Source organism: Mercurialis annua, linkage group LG8 (assembly GCF_937616625.2).
Source record: "Mercurialis annua linkage group LG8, ddMerAnnu1.2, whole genome shotgun sequence".
Classification (NCBI taxonomy): Eukaryota; Viridiplantae; Streptophyta; class Magnoliopsida; order Malpighiales; family Euphorbiaceae; genus Mercurialis; species Mercurialis annua.
In genome coordinates, this window is record NC_065577.1 from 36,863,069 (window position 1) to 36,875,984 (window position 12,916).

Here is a 12,916-nt window from a genome sequence, read left to right on the forward strand (position 1 = left end):
ATAAATAAATTATGTGTATTTGTTAGTTTTTAATACATGCAAATGTTTCGTGTTAATGGTTTTAAAATGTTGTGGTTTTCATCAGATGAGAAAAGTATAGAGAAATTATAAGGGACAAATAGAGTTTATAATAGGACAATATACATGATAAATCCCTCAGTCTAACTCATTTCTCTCTAAAACACCCCTATATGTAAATGGATTTTTTTTATTTCAGGGGGGGCCAGTGTCCCCCTTGGCCACTAGCTACATCCGTCACTGATGGTAGTGGCACAACTAAAAATTCTGTACAAATATAACTTACAAATTTTTCCTAAAGGTAATATTATGACGTAGCTAAGTAAAACAATTTACTTTCAATACAGAGTATTTTTGGTTAATTATTTAACTAATATTAGATATATGTAATGGGTCATTTAAATATCGTTCATGTGTGTATGACGGTAGAGTTTAATTTTAGTAAGAAAATATGAACAAATTTCTAAATATTTTATAAATTGATTTACAAATTAGTAATAATACAGGAAATTTCTAATCAAACACAATTAACTCATAGTAAATACAAGTATATTCTTAATCAAACACTACTAAACAATTTAACGCAGGGAGGCAGGTAAAATTACAGTATGGGTTTCATTAAGGGTATAATCCGTAATTCAAAAGATAAAAAAAATAAAAGTTTAATTTAAATAATATAATATAAATATAAAGCCTGATCATATTGAAATATTATAATTATTGGTTCGTATGGTAAGAAGCTATTAACATTTTAAGTCCTATTTTTTAGTTAATGAAGTTGGCTACTTGAATTGAAAGTCATATAAATATTAAAATACTAGGATTCTTGATTTACTATTAGATAAAGTCATAATAAAATAACTCAAATAATTATTTTTAGTACAGGCTGTACAGCTTTGTTTCTCTTTCGATTCAAAATCATTTTAGTGTCAACAATTATTAACTTATATTTTACAATTAAAAAACTATTGAAAACCGAATATCTATTATGTAAATAACATATGTAAAAAACTATTAACTTAAAATTATTATTAATCAATAGTTTCATTTTAGTGTCATTTTTTAGTACAGGCTGTGGATTCCTTAATTAAGGTTACATCATACTTTTGCCTAGGGAAGAAATTATTGTGGAAAATATTTGCTATTGTCTTTTTTTTTGTAATAAATGATATTATACTATTATAATAATATGTGAATTCAATAAAAAAGTAATTTCACATGTGAAAATAAAATATAAAATGTAAAAATAATTTATAAAAACTACTAAAATAAGGTATTACGTCTAATTAAGAATTAACGTCATAAAAATTCATCAACTATTGAGGTGTCACGGTTCCATTGATATAGTTCGCTGAGGTGGTTGTCATTTTACACCAACGAATGATAACCATCTAATCACCGTGTATGAATTTGAGAAAAGGTGGTAGTTCGTGCATGAAAATAAAAAAATTTAAACTATGTGATTAATATGAGAAAACGTGTAAAGTTTGGGATTTTTTTACATTAACCCTTAAATTAATAATACATATACATAACGGGTCATACAAATATCACTTACGGGTCATAGAACTATAATTCACGTGCTATGATTTTAAATTAAATAAAAAGTAATTTTTATTAGTTTATTAAAAATTAAATGATAGTATTTAATATATACAACGGGTCATGTAAATGTCGCTCACGTGCGTAGCACGTGGCGAAACGCTAGTACTATATATAAAAGTACGGATAGGGGGGGCATGCAACTTTACTAAATAATTCTTTTCAATTTACTACTAAATAAAGGTTTTATAGTCATTAACTAATTAGTTATTTAATTAATTACTATTGTAATTAAAGTCTTAATTAGAATAGGTAGCTAAATTATCTCCAATTTAATTTTTAATATGTAAAAGATAACTAAATTGTTTCCAAATTATTAGGAATACTTATTTTTTTAGTTTGATTGAACTACTAAATTAAAATATTATATTTGGTCAATATATTATTATTTAAATTTTTTTCTTATTATTTTTAAAGATATTATTAATAAAATTAAATTAATTATTTAATTATGGTTATTATAACCAAAAGAAGAATAAATTCAGTATGGAAAAAAATTTAATAACCGAATATATTATATTTATTTTTACAAAATTTCTTAACTAATTTAATATTAATTATAAATAAAAAATTGATATAATTATAATAAATTTACTAATATGTTAATTGAGCAGTTACGTTACGAGTCATGTGCATAGCACGTAATGCGAAACTAGTATATTCTAAATAGACGCAAATGTTATTAATAATACAAAAAAACTTTCTTTCTCATAAAAATCAACAAATAATAATTATTTTTATATTAATTGCCAATAACTTTTTTAAAATCCAAACCGTTAAAAAAGTATACCCTTTGCACAAAACAAAAAAAAAATGATTTACAAAAAAAATTAAAAACACTTCGCCGAGAAAAAAAAGAAGATGTGGAATCGGAACGGTGCCGGTGGTGGGGACAGTAGCGATTTTAATAAAATTTCAGTTTTTAATTTATTTAATATTTGATAAAATTTTAAAAATAAATTAATTATTCATTTAAGACCTATTTGAATTTTTTTAAAAGATTAAAGACTTGTTTGTATTTTTTCAAATAGAAAAGAATATAATTTTACCCTTTATTTAGTTGTTTTGAATTTATTTATCCTTAAAATAATTAAATTGTCAAAAGTTTTCAATTTGGGAAACAATTAAAACACAAAAGGGCAAATTAAGGTAAAATTAAAAAAATTCTTACATCGAGACAAAATTACAAAAGGGACTAAACGGGAGGGGGGGATTAAGCGTTAGATCGGGTTTTTAAATCGAAAATCAAACAAAAACTTCTAAAAAAAGGTTAGATAAATCAATTGAACCGACTTTTGCTTGATTTTTTCATCGGTTCGGCTGAGTCTATACTTCTAATGACCATCATACAAGAACATAGTAATATCTAAATTAATTGGGATAAATTGCAGAATTAGAATTCTGGCTCAGATAGGGCAAACTTTTTATCAGTCGGCTATTTAAAAAGAATTAAACCTAATAATGTGTCGTTCGACTTTTTATATAAAAAATTTAGTTTAAATTATATTATTTGGATTTCTATAAATGATTATGCCAAATGATGTGTCGTTTCACTTTTTTAAATTGTTTTAGATAAACAATATGTTCGGTTCAATTTTTTGAAAAATAGAAAATAAACAGAGAAAAGGTACTCTTTAAAATTATGAAAATATTGAATGATGTTTCTAACTTTAATCCAAAAAACTATAAAAACTAAAGAGTCAAATCTGTCATTTAACCATTTAAAACTAAAAGAACTTGTTGCAGCAAAACTTAAAGGAACTTAAACTAGTTAAAATCAAACAAGATGCATTGATTAATTTCAAAATGACGTTGTTTGAAGTGAATAGTTTTTCAAAAATGCTCTAATTTTAATCTTCTTCCGTCGCTCTTCTGCCGACTAGAGCGATGACGGTAATTCAAAATATCAATTTTAAGGTTTTTGCCAAAGCGGTGGAGCGTCCGCCCCACCTCGCCCCACATATTGCCCGCTCAATATGTACTAAGAACAATTATTGTTTGATCTTTAAGCTCATCATTTAGTTTAAAATTTTAGAATTTATCATATATTTTTCATCTTTTTTTTCAATTTTTGTTTAGTATCATAGCGAGCCTGAATTTGGGATCTCGATTTGCCGATCTGGAGATCCAATTTCAACGATCTAGCCTGGCGTTGTCGCCGTATTCATATTCAGTTCATCGCTATCGAATGTTAGAGTATAATTATGATTCCTTATATAATTATGATTCCTCTTCTAGTTTAATTCCTATTTTGTAGTCTTAGAATATTTATCAAACTCTTTGTATGGTATTATAAATATCTGACTGTTTATTAATCAAAGTAATGCCATTACTCTATCATGGTATCAAGAGCCTTTGTTTAAAAACAATACGTTCCTTTTTTTTTCTTGCCGCACGCCGGCCCTAATCTTTGATTATTATTATTTTTGCGATTAAATCATGAGCTTCAACCCAGAAAATCAATCTGCCATTGCTGCCTCTACACCTAATTTACTACGGCCTATATTATCAACCACCATTGATAACCAACAATCCCTAATTGCAATAAACGTCACTGCTCAAATTCCCCTCAAACTCAATGCAACAAATTACTGTGCTTGGAGAGCGCAATTTAATTCTCTACTCATTGGCTATGATCTATATAGATTTGTTGATGGTTCTTATCCTTGTCCTCCGCTGACAATTCTTCCTCCTAACTCGACTATTGAGTTACCCAATCCAGCTTATACGCTATGGATACGACAAGATCAATTGCTTCTCAATGCAATAATTGGTTCTCTAACTGCTAATCTTGTCCCGTTTATTGCAGCCAAAAAGACATCCTTTGAAGCATGGAAAAGTCTTGAGAAAACTTATGCATCACCCTCTCGAGGAAGAATTATGGAACTTCGCAGTAAATTAGCTAATCCAATCAAAGGGTCTCGTACAATAACTGAATACATGCAAGAAATCCAATCTTGTATGGATTCTCTAGCACTCATGAACAAACCGGTTGATTTTGATGAATTATCCATTCGAATTTTAAATGGACTTGAAGACTCATATACTCACCTATCTAGTGCAATTCAAGCAAGGGAAACTCCAATTGAATTTGATGAACTTCTGGAAAAATTACTTCATGTTGAAGCTCAACTCCAAATACCTGCCAAAAATTCCTCCCAACAGCCTGTCTCTGTGTTCGCAGCCTCTGCTTCTAATTCAGGCAAACCCTTTCATAATGGTAATAGGCAGCCCCAACAACATCGCCAACAACAGTACAACCGACAACAACAAAATGTTTCCTCTTATTCTCAGCCAACTTACAACACATATCGTCCTCCTCAACAATGGGGTCCTCGTCCTCCATTTTCTTCCCCATCTGGAGGTCGCGGTTACCAAGGAAAGTGTCAAATTTGTGGTGTCACAGGTCACTCTGCTCGACAATGTCGTCTGGTTCCACCCCAAACTTGGGATTCTATTTCAGCACCACCACGTGGACCTCGACCACCTCCGCGTGTCAATACTGCTACTCACTCTTCAACACCAAATTCTGATTGGGTTTTGGATTCGGGTGCATCACATCATGTCACTACCGACCTGAACAATCTCTCCCTTCATCAACCGTACAACGAAGCAGACCATGTGGTCATTGGTGATGGTACATCTCTTTCAATAAAAAACACGGGTTCTATGCACTTACAAACACAACATAATTCTCTTTTACTTAACCAAGTTTTGCATGTTCCTTCCATGGCATTAAATTTGGTTTCTGTAGCATCGCTGTGTGACACTAACCCTGTGAATGTTCTCTTTTCTGATACGTATTTTCAGGTGCAGGATCGTCAAACGGGGGAAACTATGGTCACGGGACAGCGTAGGGATGGAGTCTATCTTTGGCCAAAACAAAAATCAACCACTACAGTTTCTCATCAATTTCCAGCTCTCGTCTCTTCAAAATCATCATCTAATCTGCTATCTCTGTGGCATAGTCGTCTAGGACACCCTTCATTAAAAAATTTCAAACAACAATTGTCATCTTTAGGATTATCTATTATGCAGTCTCAATTACTCAATTTTTCTTGTAATTCTTGTCAAATTAATAAAAGTCATAAGCTTCCTTTTTCCAATTCGACTGTTTCCTCTACTTCTCCACTTGAAATCATTTATTCTGATGTGTGGACTTCTCCAATTTATTCTCTAGATGGCTATAAATATTATGTGATTTTTGTTGATCACTTTACTAAATATGTTTGGTTTTATCCTCTCTATCGAAAGTCTGATGTTTATAACACCTTTGTCACATTTAAGAATCTTGTTGAAAAATTCTTTTCTCTCTCTATAAAAATAGTATATACAGATAATGGTGGAGAATTTATAGCTCTACGTCCTTTTCTATCCACTCATGGTATTACACACCTTACTACACCACCGCATACACCGGAACATAATGGCTACTCTGAACGTCGACATCGCCATATTGTGGAAACTGGCCTTGCTCTCTTACATCGTGCTTCTTTGCCACTCAAATTTTGGTCCTTCGCCTTTGCCACTGCTGTTTACCTAATCAATCGTATGCCCAAAGCAAATTTGCACTCACATTCTTCCTATGACCGTCTCTTTCAAAATTCTCCTAACCCTCACAAACTTCGAGTCTTCGGATGCCTCTGTTATCCGTGGCTGCGTCCTTATACTGCTCATAAACTTGAGCCTCGGTCTAGTGCATGTATCTTCCTTGGATATTCCTTAACACAAAGTGCCTTCATTTGTTTTGATCTTTCTACCCAAAAACTCATCATCTCTAGACACGTTCAGTTTGTCGAACATGACTTTCCATACATTGCCTCCACTACATCGCCTTCTTTATCACCCGAAGAACCTTTAATCACGGCTTCATCCTGGCTACCACAACCATCTCTACCTGCGAATGATGATCCTGCATCACACTCCTCTGAGCTGTTAACATCTCTACAACAGAAAGGTTTGCGTGATTTAGACTCTATTCAAGAAGATTTTTCTTCTCATCCTACTACAAATATTGACACTTCTCAAAATGGGAACCAGCGGGCTTCTCCAACTACTCCACTAGTAACTAACATTCATCCAATGAGCACAAGGGCCAAGAATTTTATTGTCAAGCCTAATCCAAAGTATGGTCTCAGTGCAATTCTTTCTATTGATGTTGAACCAGCAACTGTTTCCCATGCAATTAAACACCCGGAATGGCTTCAAGCAATGAAAGAAGAATATGAAGCTCTCCTTCGCAACAAAACATGGGTCTTAGTCCCTCCTGAACCGCATCAAAATCTGGTTGGTAATAAATGGGTTTATCGCATCAAACGTCTGCCTAATGGGTCCATTGAGCGCTTCAAAGCTCGCCTCGTTTCCAAAGGATTTCATCAACGCCCTGGTGTTGATTTTCATGAGACATTCAGTCCAGTTATAAACCTAGTAACAGTCCGTACTGTTCTTAGCATTGCTTTACATCACAAATGGGATATTCGACAACTTGATGTGCACAATGCCTTTCTCAATGGGCATTTAACTGAGGAGGTTTACATGGCACAACCCCAAGGAATGAGAGACCCAAACTTCCCAAATTATGTGTGTAGATTGCAAAAGGCACTTTATGGTTTGAAACAGGCCCCACGGGCATGGTACCAAAAGTTGCGATCTTTTCTTCTTTCTCTTGGATTTATTATGTCCTATGCTGACACATCTTTGTTCATTATGTCTCGCCACTCGTCTATTATATATTTCTTGGTGTATGTGGATGATCTTCTCATTACAGGCAATGATTCTCAGGCTATTAATCACATAATAGACAAACTCAGCTCTATTTTTTCAATCAAGGATCTTGGTTTGCTTTCTTTCTTTTGTGGTGTTGAGGTTTGTCCCACTAATGATGGTGTTATCTTATCTCAGCATAAGTATATTGTTGACTTGCTGCAAAAACATAATATGTTGGACTCCAAACCAGTCTCTACGCCTCTTGCAACAAGCACTTCACTTACTCTTCATGATGGGGCTTTACCTGTCAATGCTACTTTGTATCGTCAGGTTATGGGTGGTCTTCAACATCTCCGAATGACAAGACCAGATATTTCATTTGCCGTAAATAAGTTATCACAATTCATGCATCAGCCATCTGAGCATCATTGGGGTGCGGTGAAAAGGCTTTTGCGGTACCTTAATGGTACTCGTATTCTTGGTATTCGTCTCTCGGCAGCCTCACCTCTCACTCTTCATGGTTACTCAGATGCGGATTGGGCAGGCAATCCTGATGATAGAACTTCCACCGGCGCTTATATCATGTTCTTGGGGTCGAATCCCATTTCTTGGTGTTCCACAAAGCAACGCACTGTTGCTCGCTCCTCCACTGAAGCAGAATATCGTGCAATTGCTTCAGCAGCTGCTGAACTTCAATGGATTAAATCATTGCTTCATGAATTACACATACAGCTCTTTACATCACCAACTCTCTATTCTGATAATCTTGGAGCTACATATCTATGTGCTAACCCAGTATTTCATTCCCGTATGAAGCATCTGGCTATTGACTATCATTTTGTTCGAGATCTTGTGCAATCCTCCTCTCTTCGAGTTGTTCATGTTTCTTCCGGTGATCAACTAGCAGATGCTCTCACGAAGCCGCTGCCACGTCCGCGTCTTTTTCATATTTGTACCAAGATTGGTGTTTCTTCGACTACACCATCTTGAGGGGGCATGTTAGAGTATAATTATGATTCCTTATATAATTATGATTCCTCTTCTAGTTTAATTCATATTTTGTAGTCTTAGAATATTTATCAAACTCTTTGTATGGTATTATAAATACCTGACTGTTTATTAATCAAAGTAATGCCATTACTCTATCATCGAATACTTAAATAATGAATTCAAATTTCTCTTTAAATTTCATATTTTAAGTTTGTATTCTCATTTTTCTCCATATTCAAATGATTTTGAATTTTCTGATTTCAGTTTTTCTTCTAATTCTTAATGTGGTATCAGATAAGATTTGAATTCAAGATCTAGTTTACCGATCTGGATATCAAATTCCAACGATCTGGTCGGTGTTGTCAATGTACTTAGAGTTTGATTTTTTGTACGGTAGTCTGACCTAAATGTCCAGTTATGAATCCGCTTTAAATTTAAAAAATAGAGAGTATTTTTCTTAATTGATATAAAGATAGAAAATATCCCTTAATTGATTAAAATAATTAAGTGTGACTTAATTGATTCTGACAAACAAGTTCAAGGGTTTTTGATATTTTTGTTCCCCCTATTAAGGGGGAATTCCTATTTTGTGCCCTAAAGCACAAAATTTCTAAATTTGTGCCTGGGGCCCAACAGGCCCGCAATGGCCCATTGTGGGCTGGTAGTAGCCCGCAATGCTAGTCAGCTGGATTAATGATTAAAGCAGTCCGCAATGGCTCATTGCGGGCTGCTTTAGCCCCAATGATTGGGGAGCTTCTCTCCCCAATCATTGGCAGCTGTAACAATTATTTAAGAATGCAAATATATAGTATTTGTTATTAATTTTTTTAAAAAAAACTTAATAAATAAAAATTAGAATATTATAAATAAAAAATATCTATTATTTCGATATTTAAAAAGAATCGAGCGTTTTTCCGTCTAATATGCAAGCGATAAAGATAAATTAATAATGGAATTATACGTAATTATAAAGAAACCATACAACACAATTAAAAGTAACCGTACATAAATTAATAATGCATACATAAAAATTTGTACAAAAATTATAAAACTACTCAGTAAAGTCTGATCTATCTAGAGTCCGTAAGCGTGTCCTCATGTCGTAACCCTTATTGACACGTCGACTCATCTGACTATCAGTCAATCGGCGATAACGTATTCCATCTGGCCCCGTGCTTCTCTCGCTACTATCGCCGCCTGGACTGTTCACATCCTCAGTCTCGTCATCATCATGCACATCAGGAGCAGGAGCGTGTGAGGAGGGGTCTAACCCTAATCCCAGAGAAAAAAAAAGGAGCCTGCGTTCCTCGAAACTCACTAAACGGCTGTGGGTCCTCAACCAAATTGTAGATTCAAGGGTCATCAAGAGAAAAATGCATCTGGGAGGGACTATAAGTCGGGCGAGAAGAGGAGCCCAGATCTTGACTTGGCGGCGTTGGAATGTAGCCCTCAAAAAGTCGAGACCGCTGTGACGGAGGAGTGGTCAGAGAGGTAAAGTTCCAAAAATCATCAAATACTGGAACGGTCGGAAAATATGTAGGTCTCTAAGGAGGAGGTGTCTGCGCCGTCGAAGTCGCCTGAAATGGGGCAAAAGCAGAACCCGGATGTTGGGAGAACTGTGGAGGAGGCGTGGCCAGCGGCATAATGTAATATGTCTGCCCAAATGACGGGTCTACATAGGGTACAGACGAAGGCGGTACCGTAAAAGACGAAGCTGGATACTACTGAATGAAGTCCTCGGTATCCCCAAATAAATCATCCTGAAAGAAAAAAATTGGTATTTATTATAATTGATATTATATTGGAAAATATTTAAATTGAGATTGAAACGTACCTGTGCTGGGAGAGGGTCCGTAGGTGGTACCGAAAAGGATGTAGCCGGTGGGCACTGTGTCTGCGCTGAGGTGCTCCCGTAATACGTCGTAGACCCGTAATACTGTCGGATGAAATTCTCGGTATCCCCGTGAAAGTCGACCTAAAAAAAACAAATTCTAATATTTATTAATAAAAAAATAAACTAGCTACGGAACAGGTGAGGCGCTACGGAAAGCGCGATGGGACGAACGCGCCTCCCATCGCGCCTGACCTGTCAATTTCTGATAGAGGTCTATAAATAGACCCTTTATCTCGACCTAAACAGCCCTCACTCCTTTTTCATAAACCCTAGAGCGATATTACACTGTCATTTCGGTTTTCCTTTCATTCTTGCACATTCTTGGCTTCGGTAAGCGATTTGTCTCATTATTCTTCGTTCTTATTCATTTAGTTATGTATCGTACGTTTCTTGATTCATTAGTACGTTGTAGATCCGTATTCGTAGCCTTGGGACTTCGTCCCTAATATGGAAATCTCTATTAATTGGATTCAAGCGGTATGTTTTCTTGTTTCCTTTGATTTATGCGTATGTGTTGTTGCGTTTTTCAAATATTGTTAATAATTTAGCTATAATTTTTGGTCAAACTGTATTTTACAATAATTTTAGTCAATACTCAATAGTTATTTTTGAGAATATTTAGGTGTTCTGTAGGTATTTGTCTAAAGACCACCAAATATATATAGGCTTTTTATAAGGTTTACTATGTTTTTCATTTACCACGATTCAAAATTCTTAAATTTCATGAGCAATGATACTAAGGACATCTAAACAATCGTTTTTTTTCATTTTGATAATTAATTTGTTTTTTTGATTACTGAACTTTAGTTTTTGTTTTTATCTTGCGGATACTTTAGGTGGCAGTCAAAATTTATATATTTTTACCTGAAAATTTGCCATTTATGCATAATTTGGCCTAAAAACATCCCTTCAGAATAAGATTACGTATATGTGATAAGTTTTCCACACAATATCCGGATGCCACATGTCAAAATCTGGCAGCCATCTAAGCATTTTCAGCCGGAAAAAACAAAAAAAAAACAATTATAGTTTACTAACCGAAATAAAATGAAATTTAGTCACCAAAATAATAAATTCGATAAGTGTAAACACTCTTGAGATTAATTACCAGACATTTTATACTAGTTATCGTCTTTTTGGGCTACTCTTTTTAAAAATATATTTTTTTCTATAGTAATTTTCATTTCCTAACATTTTCTTTGATTATTTTATTTTTCTTATTAATCATATATTTAGTTTTTTTTTTAAATTTCAAATACAGTGCCGTCTATTTCGTCAGTTTTGAAATCAACCAAATATTGACAAAAAATCAACCAAGAATATAGTGAACGGAGTAATTTAAGCTTTTTTTTGAAAATATTATACTAACTTCTATTTTCCAGTTTTTTCTTTGATTATTTTTAGTTTCTTTTTTTTTTAAATTTATAATGAATTTTGCACTTATTATGTCAGACCAATATCATTTCAGATGTGAAATGAAAAAGAATAAAAGATGAACAACAATGATGAACGAAGATAGTAATGAAAAACAGAGATGATGAACGAAGACAATAATAATAAACGGAGATAATGAACGACAACAGTAATGACGAACGAAATGATGAAGGCCTCTTTAGATAAGTAGCTATACATAGCAAAATATTCTCAAAAATACAACGTCAAAATTTGTTTTTGAAAAATACAATTTGTACTTTTTTTCTTTCAAAAATAATTTTTGTTATTCTCAAAAATATCTTTTTTAATCTCAAAACTACAATTTTGGTCAACTAATGGCATACTAACGGGTTACTAATGGGATCCTAAAAAATAATTTATATTTTAAATGCACAATTTAGTAATATGCAAATAATAAACCAACTGTAAGTTTATCAACAGATTACTCACGGTTAACTAACGGTGTACCAAAAATAAATTTATTAATTTTAAAAAAAAGTATAGTATGTTTAAAATATACAATTTAAGTTTACCAACGATTTATTAACCATATAATCATAGTAAAAATTATTACAAGTTTACCAACGGTTAACCCAACGTTTTATAACAGTGTATTACAAATAAAATTATTGGTGTCCATCAGTAACATTGGTCAACCACAAATAAAATCATTACAAATTCAAACCTCCATTTCTATTAAACTAGTTGAAAATTCTATTTTTAACCCCTCCGCCTTCACCACTGCAATAGCAACCGTCAAACAACACCTAAGCCGTCTTTTTTAAAATCTAAAATTATTAGTTAACCATTAGTTAACTATTGGTTAACCAACAACAAAACTGGTCATAAAAATTAGAAATCAAAATCTGTTGTTGTTTCTTGATCAACATCAAGGACCAGGAAACCACTCAAACAGCAAAAAATGAGGACGGTTGTGGCGTTCTTCGATTTTGTTTCATGAAGAAAAAAGCGGCCGCTATGGCGTTTTCCGATTTCGATTTGCTCACCATCATCCTTTTCGTTCTTTGATTGCGATTCATGAAATTGAAGAAGACAGCAGTTGATTCACGGATCTGATCTTTGATTTCGATTTCTGCTCTGTCAGTGATGTATGGCGGCACTAGTTTTTCTCTTCAGCGTTAATGGTGTTCCTCTCAGCGGCAATGGCGGCGATGGTTTCATCCGACCAACAGTGATCTGTTCTGGCAGTGGTCGATTGTATTGATTCGCCGGATCTGAGGAAGGAAGACTGTTGGTAATTTTACTTAACAA